The sequence below is a fragment of the Nicotiana tabacum genome, chromosome 1 (genome assembly GCF_000715075.1).
Source record: "Nicotiana tabacum cultivar K326 chromosome 1, ASM71507v2, whole genome shotgun sequence".
Lineage (NCBI taxonomy): Eukaryota > Viridiplantae > Streptophyta > Magnoliopsida > Solanales > Solanaceae > Nicotiana > Nicotiana tabacum.
The window spans coordinates 90,874,353-90,884,518 of record NC_134080.1 but is presented as its reverse complement, the minus strand read 5'-3'; positions in this window follow the sequence as shown (position 1 = coordinate 90,884,518).

Below are 10,166 nucleotides of genomic sequence, written 5' to 3'. Positions count from 1 at the left end.
TTAGCAGCATGGATCCATGGTCGACCCAACAACAGATTATAAGAAACAGTTATGTCCAGTACTTGAAACTCCATCGTGAATTCAACTGGCCCTATTGTTAGTTCCAACACTATGTCGCCAGATGAATTTCTGCTTCCACCGTCAAACCCCCGTACGCAAATGCTATTCTTCTGGATCCTCTCCTCTTTGATTTTCAATTTGCTTAAAGTGGAGAGAGGGCAGATGTTTGCACTTGACCCGTTGTCAACCAATACCCGGGTTACTACGGAGTTTTCACATTTCACGGTGAGGTAAAGAGCTCTGTTGTGCTCAGTCCCTTCCACAGGCAATTCGTCATCAGAAAATGTAATTCTGTTCGCCTCAAAGATTCTGTTGGCTATTCTTCCCAAATGATTTACAGAGATTTTATCGGGAACGTGAGCCTCATTCAGGATTTTCATCAAAGCCAGACGGTGCTCCTCTAAATGGATCAGTAATGACAATAATGAAATTTGAGCGGGCGTCTTCTTCAGTTGATCCACAATAGAATAGTCATAGAGCTTCATTTTTCTTAAAAACTCTTCCGTTTCTTCTTCCGTCACAGCTCTCTTTATTGGTGTTGGATTATTTTTAGTTTTTCTTAACTCTTCGGGAGTAAACCATCTTCCCGAACGAGTCAAGCCTTGCACCTCACAGACTTCTTCCTTGACTTCTTTTCCCTTGTACATTACAGTCACCGGTTCATAGTTCCATGGAATGGCCTTGTTGTTGATCACTGGTAGCTGGGTTACAGGTTTGATAATAACCCGATCTATACGGGCTCCTTCCACGAATACAATGGGTTTGCTGGCGACCCCTGGCACTATCACTTTCGACCTTTCTTGCTTTGTGGCAACTTTGCTCGAAGACCCCTTCTCGACTACCACAAATGGTTCATCACTATTTCTATTCTGCTTAGGTACCGACTTCTCCTCTGTTAACTGCTTATCCAGCTTGGCTTCATGAGACCTGATCATCATGACGGTTTGTGACGGCTTCTTTGTCTCCCCATCAACCTGTACTATTTCTATCATATTAGCCTCCTGATGGGCTGGCATTGGATTTCTATTGATATTGGGAGCTTCGGGGGTTTGAACCTCGATTTTATTAGTATCAATCAGCTCTTGTATTGCATTTTTTAAATGCCAGCATTTTTCCGTATCATGGCCTGGTGTACCGGAACAATACTCACAGCTAATGGTGTAGTCCAGATTCTTTGGAGGAGGATTGGGTAGCTTGGATTGTATTGGTCTTAGCATGTCCAGCTGTCTCAACCTGTGGAACAGACTAGTGTAGGACTCTCCCAATGGAGGGTAGGTTTTCTTTTTCTGTTCCCTTTCTCCCCTGAATGCTGGCCTAGGCCTGAAACCTGGTCCGGGATAGGCTCGTGGGTAAGTACCTGGTATGACAGGAGCACGCCAGTTAGCGTGTGCAGGTGGATGATTGTATGCTTGTGCATGGTTGATGGAAAAATGAGGTTCCGAAGGGTGATAGTAGTGTTGAGATGAATTGTGGTGGTGAGTTGATTGGTGAGGTCGATGTTGATTATAGTAAGGAGGTGAACCTCTGGATCCCGACCAAGTTCCTGAATCAACTATCGCTGCTTCCTCCCTCTTCTTTCTTCCGATTCCTCCTACCCCGCCTTGAATAGCTTGAGTAGTCGCCTTAATAGCCGAATAGCTCATGATTTTATTTGTCTTGAGGCCTTCTTCCACCATACCTCCCATCTTCACTACTTCGTTGAATGATTTTCCTACCGCTGAAACCAAATGGGCATAGTAAGTTGGTTCTAAGGCTTGAAGGAATTAGTCTACCATTTCACTTTCCTTCATAGGAGGATCCACTCTTGCTGCCTGTTCTCTCCACCGGAAGCCATACTCTCTGAAACTTTCATTGTGTTTTTTCTCAAATTTTGTCAAAGATAGTCGATCTGGGATGATTTCCAGATTGTATTGGAAATGGTATGCAAATGCCTGTGCCAGGTCATCCCAGGTGTACCATCTCCCATGGTCCTGGCGTGTATACCACTCCAAAGCTGATCCGCTTAAACTTTGACTGAAGTAAGCCATCAATAATTCGTCCTTTCCCCCAGCTCCTCGCATCTTGCTGCAGAAACCCCTTAAGTGGGCTACAGGGTCGCCGTGCCCATTGTATAGGTCAAATTTAGGCATCTTGAAGCCAACTGGTAATTGTACATTTGGGAACAAGCACAAATCCTTTTATGCTACACTGACTTGCCCACCTAACCCTCGCATGTCTCGGAACGATTGTTCTAGGCTTTTAACCTCCCTGAACATCTCTTCTTGTTCAGCATTTTTGGTTGGCTTGTCAATTTCGGTTGGGAGGTCAAAACAAGGAGTAGTTGAATGTGGGCTCACTAGGAGATTTGTGGAATGTAGCCAAGGGAGGTGCTACGAAAACAGGAGTCACTGGTGGAGGAAAGTATGGAACTGGTTTAGGAGGGGGAGACTGCGGTGTCTGAGAGGTGGTGCCTCAGTAGTGTTGGTAGATGGGGAAATTTGGGGATAATTCAGTGGTAAGATTATCCTGAGTTTGGGCCATTGATGGAGCAGGGTTAGTTGGGTAAGATGGGGGTGACTGCCATGTAGACCAGGCCTGGTACATCTCAGCCATTTGCTGCTTGAGTTTAAACATCTCTTCTTTCATTTTTCCGACATCCATCTCCTCTATCTCAATACCTGTGTCAACATCTGGGATAGACATACTTTCGGGTATTGGTCCTTTTGATCTCATGTGATAATGATAATATGCCAGTATACTCTTTAGAGAAACTAACTGCTTGAATTCTGGAAATGAGCAAACTTGTTAGTTTTGAGATTTTAACACATATATAATTACACGTTGAGATGCGATGCTCCTAGACAAATAACCCATTTCTATTATGCATTTGCTCGGCTGCTTGCGTCATCCCAGCTTTTCTTGGTCTTTTATTGTTGTTCACTCTTATTTTATTTTCTTATATATATTTTTATTGTATTGTGGTCGAATCTTATAAAGATTGCCTACGTATCATGCCCCCGCATGAATCAGACCTTGCATAGTTCGGACGTAAGGCAAACACTTTTATTTATTATACAAAGATGGAACAGACATTACATTTGAAAACCTTATAAGAAAATGGTTTGAAACACACACACTCAAATCAAAATAAAAGACACAACTCTTAACATCTCTTATCATGCTCCACTTTCCACTTTTGTTGTCAATCATTGGATTATCAGCTCAATGTGGGGCTTGACCTGGATGACCTCCCAGCGTACGATACATCCTTTCTAACTCCATTGCCAGATGACGGGCAAAAATAGGTGCATGCTCTGTAAACCTTTCATAATCCATTCCTTGGCAGTTTACATAACATTGAGAGGTGTAGACTGCCAGGTCGTGGATTTGTGCCCTGAAATCTTGGAGACGTTGGTCTTGGTTCTGCAATTGCTGTTGGCGAGTGGTGGCTAAATCTCTGATACGGTCTTCGCGATCTAGAGCTGATTCTAATAGAGCTCGGAGTCTGGCCTGCTCTAGTCTTGCCTGCGCTCTTTCTCTGTCGATGTCTGCTTGTTGATGTTCTCTGTTGTATCTTCTCGCCTCTTCCAGTTGTGCACGAAGTTGGTCTTCTGAACGTATCCAATGGTCTTTTTCCTTCTTGAATTGTGCCCTGTCTTCTTCGGATTGCCTTACTTGGTGTTCCTTATTAGATCTGGCTTCTTCGTTTAATTGTTGGATTCTTTCTTTTGCTTTGCTCAACGCCTTTTCGTTTTTAGCAACAATAGAATCATAATCTTGCATTCTTTCAAAAAGATTGGCGATGGTTTTTTGATCCTTCCAACTCCTTATTGGTGTTTCAGAAGCTTTTTTCATTTTTTGAAATCGAGCGTGAAGATTTTCATTCTCACAAGCTAGATTCTTCTTCTCGCCTTCGGCTTCTTGTGCTTGCAAATATTTCTCCAGACTGAGGCTTCTCAGATTTTCCTTTAGGGCATGGATAGTTGCTTTGTACCCTTTTTCCTTTTCTCCCCAAATCAACCGCTCTTGGATTTTATCATTAAAGTTTTGAACATGGGGTCTTTTTGTTAGCCTTCTTAGCTCAGGTTCTGGTACATCATCCACGCGAGACCGTTTCTCAAACCACCTTGCATATCCGGGATTTATCTCACCCCTTGTAGTGTCTGGGACTTGAGTATCACTTTTCAAGTATCGACATCCATTCCACATCTACTGAATTAGAGCCTCAGGAATAGTGGCTTCAGGGTGTAATTCGATTACTTTCATACTTAAATCTTCATCATCAGGAACTACTTGGTATCTCCCTAGTTGTCTTAGAACTCTTAGTGGCGCATATGGCTGGATGCTTCTCAATCCCAATAGTAGCAAATAACTATTTGAGGTCGACATGTGTATCACTTCCCTCATCGGGAGCCATCCCAAAGACCACTCAATTTGATTCGCCGTTAAATCCCTTAGATGAGATACCCAGGCTTCTATCCCTTCTGGGGACTTATAATCTTTTATTCTTTCCTCATAACTCTCGATGAAATTATCATTGCTTGGCCCATACTGTATGATCTTGGGCTGATGTTGGAGATGTTCAATCACCCACATTTTCAACAAAATTTTGCATCCTTCGAAGACTTTTGCCCCTGATTTACATAAAGTCAACGCCCGATAAATGTCTGAGAGAATGATCGGGACAAGAGTGTGACTTTCCTTGGTGGTGAGGACCTGTACAACTTTCGCTGTGCGAATATCAATTGTTCGCTCTTTGTTTGGGAAGACCATGATTCCTAGAAAAGCCACCATGAAGGCGAAGCGACGATGAATCTGCCAGGTGTCTTTGTTTTGCTTGTTAGTAAGGCCTTTCTCATGAATTTCAAATCCATCTGGCTTTCCGAACCTTGAATACAAGAAGTTGAAAGAACAACATCCGTTGATGACATTGCTTTTCCTGATTTGATTACTGATGTTCAGAGGACCGAAGAATCAATGTACCGAGGGAGCCTTTGTGAATATCAGGTTTTGATTTCTTAGACTTCCGTCAAAACCAGCATATCCAGCTATCTCCTATAATGTAGGAGTAAGCTCGAAATCAGAGAAACGAAAGACATTGTGAACAGGGTCCCAAAAAGTTACTAATGCCGCAATCAGATCATCACGTGTTTTAACTTTCATAATATCCGTGAGATTTTCCAAATGCTTGACGACCCATTTTTGACCATCTTCGCCTAACTCATACCACCACATTTGAAGCTGAAATAGAAACTCGTCTGTATTTGGGGATGGGAGGTTTTGTGTGGTGCTCATTTTGTATCTGAAATTTAATTTTAATAAAGTCAAGACTCATTTTGAAAATATACACTAAAAAAATCATTTTCAATTTTTATTTATTAAACACTTTTTTTTTCAAGATTTAAAACTATTTTTGGGAATTTCTTAAAACAACCCATTTTATTCCTCGGTCCTCATAATGATTTTGATTAAGCTGGTCAACAAGCAAATCCGAGGCAAATGAATGCACAGGTAGCAAGTAGGATGCATCAGGATAGTCTTTTCATTTTGGGTTCACCTGTCCTAGACAGACCCAACCCTTGTGTTGAGTCTCCAAGGCCAAATGTACATGATGCAAATAGACGTTCCTACTAGGGATCCGGTACATGGCTGAGTTATTCTAGGTGAAAAACCTGAGGCATATTGTTCTAAACCTGGCTCACCCAAACGGACAGTTTGAGCCGAAGTGGGGGCAACGTACCGGGAGCACAAAAGTCTACCCGGCCTAGTTACTTGTCCCAACTTCGTCTTATTTGGTATGACCTTTAACAGAAAGGTGGGCCACGCGCACGTGTGCACCATAAATTCAGAAGACTCAAAAAGAAGGGGGTTTCGTAGCAATTGTATATGCATAATTCAAATAATATTAAAGCAGTAAAAATATCATTTAGCATATTGGGCATATATCATGTAAAAATTAGATAATAAATAAAGCCAACTGTAACAGTTATTTTAAGCTCGAATTCTTAAACCCTGAACCAGTGGTTCTGGGTTACAGTTTTCATTTTTTTCCCCAGCAGAGTCACCAGAGCTGTCACACCTCCTTTTTACCGCACCCGCGGGGGTGCGTGGGAGTTTTCTCCAATTAAAGGACAGTCAAAACGGGATTTGTTTATTTGTTTCAGAGTCGCCACCTGGGAATTTTAAGGCATCCCAAGTCACCGGTTTTAATCCCTGAATCGAAGAGAATATGACTCTGTTTATTATTCTGCGAACCAGAAATCCTGAGTAAGGAATTCTGTTAATCCGGAAGAAGGTGTTAGGCATTTCCGAATTCTGTGGTTCTAGCACAGTCGCTTAACTGTTTTTATTATTGGCTTAATTATCTCGATTTTACATTTTTATTGCATGATTTTGTTACCGCTTCTGTTTATTTTGTTTATAATTAAAGACCCTTCTTCGAATCGAATCACGCGTACGTATATTCGTTTTATATATTATATATTTTTAAACGTGAGGAATCGTGTCACGCGTACATGTACACAATGATATTGATATTTATTATAAAATAATTATTTTCGAAATTGTGTTTTAAATAAAATCAATAACATTCACACTTTTTGTATGATTAAGTAGTGAACCGCACATCTCGGGTTTTTATGAAGTTAATATTGATAGTCTCCGAAGAACCCCTTTTTATTAAATATTCGCTCGAAGTTGCGCGAACGCATAATCCGAATTGCTTTTAGAAATATAATCAGGTTACGCGAACGTATCCCTAGTCACAAAAATATTCTTGATGGTAGTATAAATTTGTTTACAAATTGTTTATTACATCCATATTATTTTATATGAAAATCATGAGAAATCCTTATTTGAGATACCCTTAAATTCTTTGAAAAGAATTCGCAATTTATTAAGTGTTGACCGCTAATTATATTTTCGCGTGTGAACTATATTCCTCCAAGCCATTCAAATTTTAGGAGTAAAAATAAACAAAGTGTGATTAATACTACCATTTTTCTCGTAAATCCAATATATGTATACCCAAAAAGTGAATTGCATATGAAACTAAAAAAATTGATTTATGAAAGGAAGAGATGTTTTCGAAGAATTTTCATTATTTTATTTAATGCAAACTCTATTTCTACATACCATTGATATAAAATGTTGCAATTCATGCTTATACATCCCATCTCATTCTCATATACTTGTTTTTAATCCAAAATTATAATTGCTTAGTTAATTTGTTTATGACGATAAATAATCAAATTGATGAAAAAGGGGTTATTATTCGAATCGATTCAATAAAATTGCATTACATGCAACATAGTTGTACGCCTGAACCGTTCATAATATTCTAACATCGTAACGAGCTATATCAACTCACCTTACTCATATGATTATATATATACCCGTCATCATGCCATATATGAACATATAACTTATATCAATCTAAACAAAATCATATTTTTTACAAGATATACTAATAATGTAATTTCTTGATACTTCCATTCTACTTTACATTTAGCTAAAAATATTACGGGATGTAATCAATGGCCCATTTTTATGCCATATTCCCTATTTTGACAATTCAAATATAACTATACTAATGAGATTTCGAAATGGATAACATTATTACAAAACTTTTATACGAATTTCAAAATAAGACAATTAACTTATAGCCATCGTGTCGAACTCACTACTAGTTAACCAACATGAAACAAAGCTGAAATTTAAACTAACAAACTTAAATGAATAAATGACAGAATTACAATTCGAGCTTCATTTATTTGTCATGTTGAAAGCTTTGCATGACATGAGTTTACAGATATGTACCTGGAAATGAAGGTAGAAGAAGTAGATTTCAGCAGTAGCAGCAGTAACAAAGCAACAGAATATACCAATAACTCAGCAGGTTTGATCAAGACCCGTGAAACCAGACGAGCAGTAACAGAATTTTAAGAAAAATTTCAGATTTGAACCAAACAATACCAATAAAACAGACCCGGACAGATTCCAGAAAACAATGTTTCTGATTTTTCTTTTCTTCTTCTACGTCTGTTTCAGATTGTATATGTGTGTGTGTGTGTTCTCTTTTTTGTTTCTTTTCCTGTTTTCTTCCTCCTCTTCAGATTTCTATTTCTGATTTTTTCTGTTTAAGTTTCTTTGTTTTTATCTCCCTCTATGTGTATTCTTTCTCTTCAATGTGTCTATCTAATTTTCAGATTTCTCTCTCTCTCTTTCTGGTTTTTTTCTTCTCTTAAAATCTGAATTCTCTCTTAAAATCTGAATTCTCTCTCTCTTAAAAGCAGATATCAGTTTCTTCTTCAAATCTCTCTCTAAAATCTCCTCCTCTTTAAAATCTGAGTCCCTGTATTTATACAGGTCTGCCCCTTTCCTTTTAGTGCTGCTTGGACCCCTTTCTTCTTTTAAAAATCAGAAATTCCCATTAAAAACTGTTTTTACTACTTTAAATCCCATTAAGTGATCTTTTACTGATTTTCAGCATTCCCATTACCCTTTGTTTCCCATTATCTCATTAAGTAATAGCCATTATCACTCCACTATCAACATACTACTATTATCACATTACCCTACTGTTTCTATCCCAGAAATACCCCTGAAAATCCCTTAATATTACTGTTATTACTGCCCCAGACCAAAACTGCCTAAACCTTAACAAAATTATCTGAATTAAACTGTTTAGCAGCTAATAACCAATTCCTAAATCAAACAAACATTCTGTCTTTTCACTGATAGCTAATTGATCTAACAAACCCAATGTCTAATAGCTACTGGCTAAAAGCTAAATTCAGATTGAACACTGATCTTGCATACAAACATATTAACAATATACAGAACTCAACAGAACATTTCAACTGAAATTCAAAACTGAACAAAGAGCAACAAATGCAGGCATTGTCAGTATTGACACTGCCCTGAACTTAATATTCAGAAATCAACATACATAACACCTATTTGATGAACTTACTGATTTGCAAACAAACATGATTTAATTTACGATACTAATCAACTGACTATCTACAATGATTGTCAACAAACAGTCCATAAAAATAGAAACAGATTGTTTCAATCAGTATTATCATAAACGAGAATTCATAATATAACTAATTGACGAACTTAATCGAGTTGATTACACACATTGTAAATAATCGCAACCAACATAAACAATTCATATTTTGATCAAGTAGACGGGTATGAGACAGAATCACAGAATTAAACAAACAAAAATATGAAAAATTACACAGACAACTAAAATAGGCAACAATATATGTAGTAAACAAAAAGAAAAATAGGAAAAAATACCTCGGAATCTTTAAATTATGTGGACCCAAACTTAACTTTGAATTCGAACCTTTTTTGAAATCAAACAGACCTTAGTCGAAGTATTTTCAACAGAAAATACTTCGACTAAGGTCGATTAGACCCCAATCTTCTATTTAATTCGGGCAAATTCCATGTTTTGAAATTTTTAGGGTTTCTGATTCTTGGATCTTAAATTCGAACACTTCTGGGCAGATTCGAAGGGAACCAAAGATGACACAAGGGTGAGGGAGGCCTAGGGGTCATTTGGTGTTAGTTTGGAAGGAATCTGAGTGAGTTCATATTTGGCTCGAACCTTCAAAAGAAGATTCGAAGAGTTCTGAGGTGATTCGAACCAAACCAACACCAGATCCACAACGAGGGTAGTTAGGGGAAGCTATGGTGTTAATTTGGGGCTGGTTGGTTTAGATCTGAGTTTGGCTCGAATCTTCAAATGAAGATTCGAGAACCTTCAGGAGGATTCGAGCCAAGTGGCTAACATATTTGGATAGAGGATGGTCAGGGGGTTCTGGGGTGTTAAGGTGGTGACCGGCGGCGTTGTTGCCGCCGAGTTTCAGGCGATGGGGAATGAGGGCGGCTAGGGTTAGGGGTGTGCTTTTGGAGAGGATGATGAATATTGAAGAGGGGGGGTGTTTAGTTAGGGGGCCGGGTAGGGATTTGGATTTATATAGGGATGGGGTGGATTGATACTGGCCGTTAGATCAGGCAGAATGGATGGCCAGGATCTATATGCTTACATGAACGGCGTCGTTTTGGTTTATTTGGGGAATGGGTCGGCCCTAGTACTGGATCGGGTAGGG